The sequence below is a fragment of the Chrysochloris asiatica genome, unplaced genomic scaffold, assembly GCF_000296735.1.
Source record: "Chrysochloris asiatica unplaced genomic scaffold, ChrAsi1.0 scaffold00116, whole genome shotgun sequence".
NCBI lineage: Eukaryota > Metazoa > Chordata > Mammalia > Afrosoricida > Chrysochloridae > Chrysochloris > Chrysochloris asiatica.
The window spans coordinates 8171812-8182211 of NW_006408634.1; the positions used below are offsets into that span (position 1 = coordinate 8171812).

Consider the following 10400-nt stretch of genomic DNA (forward strand, 5'->3'; position numbering starts at 1 on the left):
TCGCTGGAGAAGGATATCATGTTTGGTAAGGTGGAGCGTCAGAGTAAAAGAGGAAGACAAGATGGATTGGCCAAGTGGCAGCATCGATGGGCTCAAGTGTGGCACCAGTAGTGAGGTTGGCCCAGGATCAGACAGTGTTTCATTCTGCTGTGCATAAGGTCGCTATGGGTCGGTACCGACTTGATGGCACCTAACGACAACAATGATACCCAATGGATGGAACTGGAAACCTAATTATGTTGAATGAATTGAGTCAATGATGAATCTTGGAAACACCTTATAACTTGGATGAACTTGGAAGATATTATAAGTGAAATTAATCAATTACAAAAGGACAAAGATTGTGGTAAAAAGTTAAGGAAAGGTTTCCTCGCTAAAAGAAGCATTCTCTACTTTCTAAGGATCATGTCTGCAAGTCAGTATCCCTGATCCGGAAACAGTGGCCCAGATGGGATGGAACCCTAAGGTGTCATCACAAGTACCAGGAGTGAAATTGTTGACAGCTTTGATGACGTGAACCTCTCAGAGTCCCTGCTCCCTGGCATCTCTGGTTTTGAGAAGCCTTCTGCCATCCAGCAGCGAACCATTTCCTGTGTCAAGGGTTATGACGTGATCACTCAAACCCAATCTGGTACTGGGAAAATGGCCACTTTTGCCATATCAATTCTGCAGCAGATTGAATGAGATCTAAAGGCCACCCAGGTCTTGGTCCTGGCTCCCACTAGAGTACTGGCCCAGCAGATGCAGAAGGTGGTGGTGGCATTAGGAGATTACATGGGCACCTCCTGCCATATCTGTACTGGGGGCACCAATGTGTGTGCCAAGTGCAGAAACTGCAGATGGAGGCTCTTCATAGCAGCGTGGGTACCTCAGGCTATGTGTTTGATGTGCTTAATCAAAAACACTTGTCTCCCAAATACCTCAAGAGGAGTCAGAACTGACTCAACAGCACTCAACAACAACATAGCGAGCAGAGGGATTCTGGGTTCACAGCCTGATTCGTTACCACTACACTACCAGAGCTCCTTCATATGCATGTTGACTTCCTTAATATCCTCTTTGGTGACGTATCCATGTCCTCTACCTATTTTTTAATTGGATTATTTGTCTTTTTCTTGTTGAGGTGGTGAAGTTTTTTTATAAACTTTAGAAATTAGTCCCTCGTCTGATATGTCTTTGCCAAAATTTTTTTTTTCTGTCTGTGCGTTTTCTTTATATTCTTTTGATGCACCTAAGTGTCTAATTTTTAGGAGGTCCTGGTCATCTGCTTTGTCCCCTGCTATTAGTGTATTTTCAGTAATATTTAATACATGTACTTACGCCATGTAGCAGAGCTCCTAAGTCTGTCCCTATGTTTTCAGTGATGATCTTTTTAGTTCTAGATTTCACATTTAGGGCTTTATAATCCACGTTGAGTGCGTTTTTTTGTATATGGTGTGAGCTATGGGTCTTGCTTCTTCTGAAAATGGATTTCCAGTTTTGCCAGCACCTTTTGTTGAAGAGAGGATCTCTCCCCCATTTAATGTGTTTTGGCCCTTTGTCAAAAATCAGCTGACCATATCCGGATGGATTTACTTTCGGTTCTCAGTTCTTCAACTGAGATTTTTAAAATGTTTATTCTGCATTCAGGAGTCTTCATGAGTTTATTAAGTATGACTTATTGTTGATGCTGTTAAGCGCCATCAAGTCGGTTTTGACTCATAGGGACCTTGTACAGGGTTTCCAGGGGGCAACTGGTGGGTTTGATTCACTAACCTTGTGGTTAGCAGTCCAGTGTTTATCCTACAGCACAACAGGACTTTGGGTTATTTTGGACTTTACAATCCAAAAAATCAGTAACATTCATGGCGACCTTGGAGGTGGTCCCTGTACAGCCACAAAGTATGGCCCCTACTTTCGTACCTTCCCCTTCTCAAGACTTTCAGCCCCCCCACACCCCATTTCTTCCCACCTGAAGCGCTTCTCCCTACTTCTCTCTGACGCTCACAGCCTCCCTCTTCCTCCGCTGCCCCCTTGTGGCCGCCTTGATTCCTGCATCTCCCCACTGCAGGGCCTCTGCCTGTGTCCTCGTCTCATTCAGCAAATGCTTCAATCCTCTTAGGTCAAGCCAGCCTCAGCAAAACATGGGAGGATTAGAGGGGATTTAGAGGGGCACGTGACAGGCTGTGTCTGCAGGGGGGACAGACTATCAGGATATAATGAAAACCCCTCCTGCTTGTATGAGAGACCCTGGTAGGGATGTACATTGTTGTTGTTGTTGTTAAGTGCCGTCGAGTCGGGTCCGACCCATAGCGACCCTGTACAGGGTTTCCGAGGGTGTAAATCCTTACGGGAGTAGAAAGCCTCATCTTTCTCCCGCGGAGCAGCTGGTAGTTTCGAACCGCTGACCTTAAGGTTTGCAGCCCGATTCGTAACCACTACGCTACCAGAGCTCCTTAGGGATGTACATAGGAAGAAAAAATAATAACACTAAACACCAAGCCTTACAGACACCAAGAAATAGAGAGAGAGAGAAAGGGTCAGAGAGAGGAAGAACTAAAACAGAGAGAGGGGTCTGAAGGGCAGAGAAAAGGGGGACTGAGAGGCAGAGAGAGTGGTACCAAGGGGCAGAAAAGGGGGAGACCCAGGGGTGGGGATAGAGGGGCACAAAGGGATCCAAGGTTAGGGAGAAGGGGAGGCTGAGAGGCAGAGATAGGGGGAGACTGAGGCATAAGAAGGGCTCCTTGTTTCTCAAAATTAAAATAAAGTCCACCCATTAAGGGTTACTTTCCATGTGACCGCAGCTGTTCTTTATTCTCTAACGTTCTTACAAAAGGTCCTTTGAGGCCAGCAATCTTAATTCCTTGTCTACAGCAGCAGGTACTGAAGAGCAGGTTTAAATGCCTTCCTGAGTAGACAGTAATTGTCTGAGCTGAGTGTGACCCCCAGGTCGCCCAGTTGGAGAAACCCCTAACCCCTGGGCTCTATAGAGCTGTGCTGAGCCCATCTGCTTCTCTGACGAATTTGAAGAAGGTCATGTGGCTAGCTGGATGTCCAGGACACTTTCAGCAACAACCATAGGTTCTCCATGCGTGTGGGGTATGAACCATATGCAGTCATGTGATCAATATACTCAGCATCTGTGTACTGTGTACCTGGGTGGTCTCATTCTGCCGCGTGAAATCAATGAAGTGTTCAGCTACTAATGGAAATGTTGGTGATTTGAATACACCACATAAGGAAGACCTGGTGATCTGCTTCTGAGAACTCACAGCCATTGAAAACCCTATGGACACACAGACGAGTGGAACAGAATTGAGAGTCTAGAAATGAACCCAGGATCACATTTAGGATCAATTGATTTATTTTCTTCTTTTCTTTTTACAAGAATGCCAAGTCCATTCAATGAGGAAAAAAAACAGTTATCTTTAAAAATAGTGCTGGTGACACTGAATTTCCACATACTGAAGAATGAATTTGTATCTTTTCCTTGCACCATACTGGGAAAATAACTCCAAATGGATCAATGACTTACATAAAGGAGCTTAAACCCATAAAACTCTTAGAATAAAACGTTGAGATAAATCTTCGAGACCTTATATTTGGTATAGGATTCTTAGACACAACACTGAAAGTATTGAGCGAAAAAAGGAGAAAATAAGTAAATTGGACTTTATCAAAATAAAAAAAAATTGTGCTTGAAGGAACTTTAAAGTGAAGAGACAACATATAGAATGGGAGGAACTAATTGGAAACCACATATCTGATAAAGGGTTAATATCTAGAATGTTTTAAATATCCCTCCCCACATCTCTTCCCTCTTAAGTTTCTCCCATTCCCTACTTCTCTGCCCCCTTCCCTGTTCCGTGGTCTCTCTCCCCCAGTCTTTGAGCATCTCCCCAGCAGGTTTCCCTGGGCTTCATCTCCTCTAAGTCACCCCTTACCCCAACCCTCTTAAACAGAATGTCAACCTGATCAGTTTAGCTGCAGAGTAAATTTTAAGAGAATGTCAGTCTTGGTCACCTAATGCTGCTTTAAGACATACAAGTGGGTGGTGGCTTGAAAGATCAGAAATTCATAGATTGAGGCAAGTGAAATCACGACTCCGGCCTGGAACTGAACTCACCCCCATGGCTGCGATAGATAGGAATGTATTGTTGTTAAGTGCCATCAAGTCGCTTCCAACTCACAGCAATCCTGTATAGAGTTTTTGAGGAGTGGCTGGTGAGTTTGAACCACCAACCTTGCAGTTCAAACCGACCTTGTGGTTGGTTGAGGGCTTAGCCTACAGCACCACATGTAACCACAGTGTTATATAGGTCTCTGGGAGTCCTGGTGTGGTGCCATGACTGGGAATTTACATAATTTATCCAATTTTTTTTTCCTTATAATAAAAATTAGGAGCTGTGGGCCAGAATTCCCACACATGGCCTCCAAGTGACGAGGCTCTCAGATGAGGATCCCAAAGAGACTGTTCCAAAAGCAGGTGCTCCAAGATCCAGAACTGCATGGCTTGTTCATGGGTCTCACAGTACCATGTTTACCATCTTGTTGGTGGGAGCAGTCACAAGCTACCTAATTTTAAAGATGCATAGACCCTGGTGTGGTGCAGTAAGATAAACCTGTTATCCACTCAAGTGTAGTGTTCCCAACAGAAGGTTCAAACCCACCAGCCGCTCCTTGGAAACCCTGTATAGGGTTGCTGACAAAAGAATTTGGGGCCATGGCAAGATTTCGTATTTGCCATATTTTCACACAAATGATGCACATTATGCAGTTGTTAACTACACAACTCCTTCCCTGGCCGTTTCATGTGCGCGTTATGTGCATGTATGTTATGTGGGAGTGTTATTTGAGAAAAATAAACTTAGCTAGTCATCTGGGAGTCTGCTTCTTACTTAAAAGACGATCATCACTACTTGGGCATGGTCAGCATTGTTCCACTTAGCAAGGCACCTGACACACAGGGGGCACTTGATTTCACGGAAAAGTTACACAATGAAAACGGAAGACAGGACTGGAAGGGGGGAGGCATTCAGAGTGTGGTGCTGGGAGTACACTGTGGACTACCAGCACAAACCTTCATGGCAAGGATGGCGAGACTTCGACTCACTCCGTCTGACACCTCACCAGGAAAGACCAATCACAAAAGGAGATCCTGCGTTACCACTACCAATGGCTCTGAAAGGGACCCAGAGTGGGAGAAATGTACAACTAAACTCAAAATTATGGAGGGAAAAAAAAAGACTGGGAACCAGAGACCGTGGCCCTCAACCACCTTTCTGAGGTCTGGCAAGGAACTCACCTTCTGGGCCCAATTTTCAGTCAAGAGTAGATATGTCTACTGGGGTGGGACGTCACCACTAGTAAGGTGTGCTCACCATGGAATGTGCATTCAGAATCCAAAGGGAACATTTACAGAAGGACAGTGTTGAGAAGGGGTGAGTGGAATGGAAATAGGAACCACAGGAAGGAAGCGAGATAACTGATGTTACAGGGAGGGCATTGGAATCATCCAGATGAAACAAAGAGTCTGATTTGTTGAATGTAAAACTGATGATCCTGTCTGTAAGTATTCGTTCACTCAATTCACAATAAAGTTTCAAAAGCGAAAAAGGATATCCTGTTTGGCCCAGAATCAGTGAAAATAGTCCAGCACATGCATTGACATTGCTCAGCAATAGGCTCCAACGTGACCCTGTGAGCATGGGGTCGCCATGCCTGGGAGCCAATTCCACGGCAGCAGACCCCAAAACATTGCTGAGGCTGGGGACTGCAGGGAGAAGCTTCCAGGAGATAAAACAAGGTCCACTCACACACCAGTTTGACTTGTTTATTCACTGTGAGCAAGCAGTAGCAATCGTAGACATTCATTCACTCACACATCCTGATTCCTCTCTCAGCTCCCCTTGAGAAGCCCAGAGGCGGAACCTCGGAAAGATACAAAGGGACATTTGGGAGGACTGCAAAAGTGGTAGACAGGATTGGAATGGGGTCAGTGTGAGAAGTTACATTCCCAGAAGAGATACACACACACACAGAGGCAGAGACTAGGAGCGTCAACCTCTGCCCCTACCCAGCGGCCGCAAGAGGTTCTGGGAAAGACCATGAATCCAGAAGACATTTCAGTCCTTCCTGTCATTAAGCGTCTGCTGAGAGGGGCGGGCCAAGGTCCCTGGGCTGTGGAGAGAAAAGACAGTTGTCAGCTTGTGGGGACACACAGTAAGGCTGAAGGTGTGAGGTAAAAGGAAGAGAGCTAATAGAGAAATGGAGGGAAAGGCAGACGCAGAGAAACTGAGGCACGAGGGAGACGGGATGACTTGTGGGCAAAGGTAATCGTAGCCCAACCAACTTGGGCTAAGCCCTAGTTCTCAGTTGAGTTTGTCTTAGGAGACGGAGGAGAGAAATGTTACAGACTGGGCCTTGGCTGGCACTGCTAACAGGCAAACATTAGTGGAACTTATAGGTAGTCTGAGGCTTGGGAAGGTTCCAGAAATTATCAACCAAAATTATTTTGAGAGCCCCAACCCACTCAAATTCTGTGTCCCAAACAGATCTCTTTGCTAGTCACCAATGGGTCACTGGATTGCTGCTGTTGATGTTAAGTGCCATGGTTCAGACTCACAGTAACCCTGTATAGAGTTCCTGAGGAGCGGCTGGTGAGCTTGAACCATCAACCTTGAGGTTCAAACCAACCTTGCAGTCCAGCGCGTTAACCCACAAAACCTTGCCCGGGAGAGAGGCCTCGTGTCCCTGGTACTGTAAACATGTAAACAGCTCACACACTGCTGCAAACCGAAAAGTTGGAAGCTCCACTCAGAGGTGCCTTGGAAAAAAGTTCTGGCGATGTTTCTGAAAACTCAATGGAGCAGTTCTGCCAACGTTCAAGCCTGGTCACCATGAATTGGAATTGACTGGACAGCAACTGGTTTGTCAGTGTCTTTGCTAACTTGGGGTGGTCTATGATAACATAGTGGTCTATGATATCTCCCAAGTGGTCTATGATAACATTGTGATTTATGTGGGGGCTTGAGTCACATAGTGTCAGCTTGACCTCTGGAAGGGCTGGAGACTTAGGTCAGCTACGCGGATGGTCAGCATGTCTGCCTGACCAACCGGCAATAAAAACCCAGGCTTGGGTGAGCTTCCCTGGCTGGCATACTCCATGCGTGCTCAACACATCACCGTTACTAGAAGAATTGCCCCAGCTCCACAGGGAGAAGACAGAGGGGGGATTGCTCCTGGTCTCTGCTGGACCCCACCCGGTATGCCTTTTCCCCTTCCTGGTTTGTTTATGATCTTTCCTGTGTAACACACTACAACGGTGCGTATCGCAGTTTTTCTAAGTTCTGTCTGTTCTTCTAGTGAATTCATGCAGACTGCTTGAAACTGCACTCAAGTCCCTCTTCTCAGACTGCGGTTTCCATCCCAGCTTTCTTAGAGAAACCCTGTCTGTTTAAGTGTCGAGTCTGTTGCGGCTCATAATGACCCTGTATAGGATTTCCAAGGAATGCTGCTGAGTTTGAACGTCCAACCTTGCAGCTAAAATCAACTTTGCAGTCAGTCCACTGCTTACCTTATAGTGCCACACCCCTACAGAGGGGCTTACACTGGATGAAATCATCTATCCACTGTCCTCCTCAGACTCTGAGACATCTTTAAGTTACTGGCAATTTGGAACTGCCATGGACAATGTGCTTACACAAGAGACAGCCTCCATTTTATTCTTCAAGAATTCAAGTTCCACCGTGGTAGCAAACCACCCCCTTGTAGCAATAGCTTACTTTGTTTTCCGCTCACACAGTTTTAGAGTCTGTACCATTAATTTTTTTAGAACATTGATTTCCTTTCAGAATTGTACCAAAGGTGAAGCATGACTTTCAAGTAAATCCATGACCACTGAATCAGTTCCAAGTCTCAGCCACAACTGGACCAACACATGACACATCAAGGTAAAGGGAGAAAAAATTGAAGTTGTCAAAGACTTCATTTTGCTTGGAATCACTGTCAACACACATGGGAACAGCAGACAAGAAATCAAACGGCGTGTTGTTGCCCAAGACCTCTTCAATGTGTTCAAGAGCAAAGATGTCTGCTTGAGGACTAAGGTGCGCCTGAGCCAAGCCATGGTATTTTCAATAGCCTCATATTTATGAGGAAGTTGGGTGGTGTATAAGGAAAACCACTGAAGAATTGATTCGATGCATTGAAGTTACAGTGCTGGAGAAGACTTGAAAATACCAAGGGCTGTTAGTATGGCAATGTAGGAGAAGCACTGGGCCTCAAGGTAGGGTTGAATCTCAAGGTTGGTGGTCCAAACTCATCAGTTGGTCCTCGGAAACCCTATACAAGGTCATTGTGAGTGGAAACCAACTGGACAGCAAATACGGACTTCTAGAAGAATAAACCAATCTGTATTGTAAGAAGTAGTCACAATGCTCCTTAGAAGCCAGGATGGCCAGACTTAGTCTCTCATACTTAGAACTTATTATCAGGAGGGACCTGTCTCTGGGGGACATCATGCTTGGTAAAGTGGAGGATCAGCGAAAAAGAGGAAGCCCCCCAATGAGTTAGATTGACACAGTGCAGGCAGCGATGGGCTCAAGCGTAACATCGATGGTAAGGATGGCACAGGACCGGGCCGCACTGTGTTCTGCGCAGAGGGCTGCTATGAGTCAGAACTGACTCGTCGGCACCTAATAACAACAACAACACAGAGCAGATGAGAACTGCCCTGTAGGGTTCCCAAGGCTGTAAATCTTTACCGGAATAGACTGCCTCATCTTTCTCCTGTGGAGTGGCTGATGGTTTGAACAGCTGACTTTGCAGTTCTTATTTCAAGTGTTCTTATGCACCATCGCGTGGATTCCGACCCATAGCGATCCTGGATAGGGTTTTCAAGGAGCAGCTGGTAAGCTTGCACCACTGACACTGCAGTTCAGACGACTTTGCAGTGGGACACATTAGCCCACAATGCCCACACCAGGACTCCTTATTTCATCAGATTAAGGCCAGATGTCACCTTACTGAGCTCTGGTTCAGAACTGTAGGCAGTGGGACTTGAGTTTCAAGCATCTGAGAACCAGTTTTCTGGTACAAAGCATGCTGGGAGCAGGTGCTTGGGTCCACAGTATAGAGATACGATGGGTGATTCTGGATCTCCTTGAGGTGGGAACTAGTGCTTAGATTTAGAGAGCAACAGGGTTCTACTGTCAGGAATCAGAGCTTGGTTCTGGACTGGGCTGGAAACTGGTGCCAAGTTCTAGAGAGGGCTGGGTTTGGATTATACGTGTAATGTAGTGGCTCGAAACTGGAAATCAAGTTTAGAATGTGCTGGAAAGCTGTTCTATGTTCCAGAAAGTCCACCTGGAAACTGCTACTTGTTCTCAGTATATTAGGACCTAGTAGTCAGCTCTAGTCAACAGAGACCTGGTGCTATAGGATAAGCACAGGACTGCTGATCGCAAGGTCAGTGATTCCAACCCACCAGTGGTTTTTTGGAAACCCTGAATCTCAACCAACTCAACCACACTTACAACAGCTGTCCATTCTGTGTTAGAGAGGACTTCCAGTACTCAGGGGCTGGCTTGGGAAGCAGTGCCTAGGTTTAGAGCGAGTCCTGGTTCCTGTATTTGATTCTAGACTGGTCACAGTGGAGAATGTGGTGTTGTTGTTAAGTGCCATTGAGTCGATTCCGACTCACAGCAGCCTTGTATAGGGTTGAACGGCCAACCTGCGAGTCAAACCGACATTGTAGTTGGAGTGCTTATCCTACAGCAAGAGCTGGTATAATTGATTCTAGACTGGTTGGGTAATGTGGGGTATGCTGGAAACTGGTCATGTCTTTGATTCAAGACTGGCAGGAAGTATGTTGTTGTTCTGTGAGCGACTCATAGCAACCCTATATAGCGTTTCTGAGGATTGGCTGGTGAGTCTGAACTGCAGACCTTGCAATTCAAACTAACCTTCCAGCCCAGTGCTTATCCTACAGCGCCACACACCAGGACTGCAGTGGGAGCCGGTATTGTATCTGATTCTAGATGGATGGGTGAATATAGGGTGTGTTGAAAGCTGGTATTACATTTGATTCTATGCTGTTGGGGAGTGTAGGGTGTACTGAGTTGGGAGTGTAGGGGGTGCCGTGTTGGGGAGTGTAGGATGTACTGTGTTGGGAGTGTAGGGTGTAGTGTGTTGAGAGTGTAGGGTGTACTGTGTTGGGGAGTGTAGGTTGTACCGTGTTGGGGAGTGTAGGGTGTGCCGTGTTGGGGAATATAGGGTGTGCCGTGTTGGGGAGTATAGGGTGTACTGTGTTGGGAGTGTAAGGTGTACTGTGTTGGGGAGTGTAGGGTGTACTGTGTTGGGAATGTAAGGTGTACTGTGTTGAGAGTGTAAGGTGTACTGTGTTGGGGAGTGTAGGGTGT

At 46.2% G+C, this 10400-nt stretch overlaps 1 pseudogene; it reads left to right on the forward strand.

Annotated features, from left to right (window-relative positions):
- Positions 1 to 405: 405 nt before the first annotated feature.
- LOC102839733 lies at positions 406 to 941 on the forward strand (annotated as a pseudogene).
- Positions 942 to 10400: the final 9459 nt, after the last annotated feature.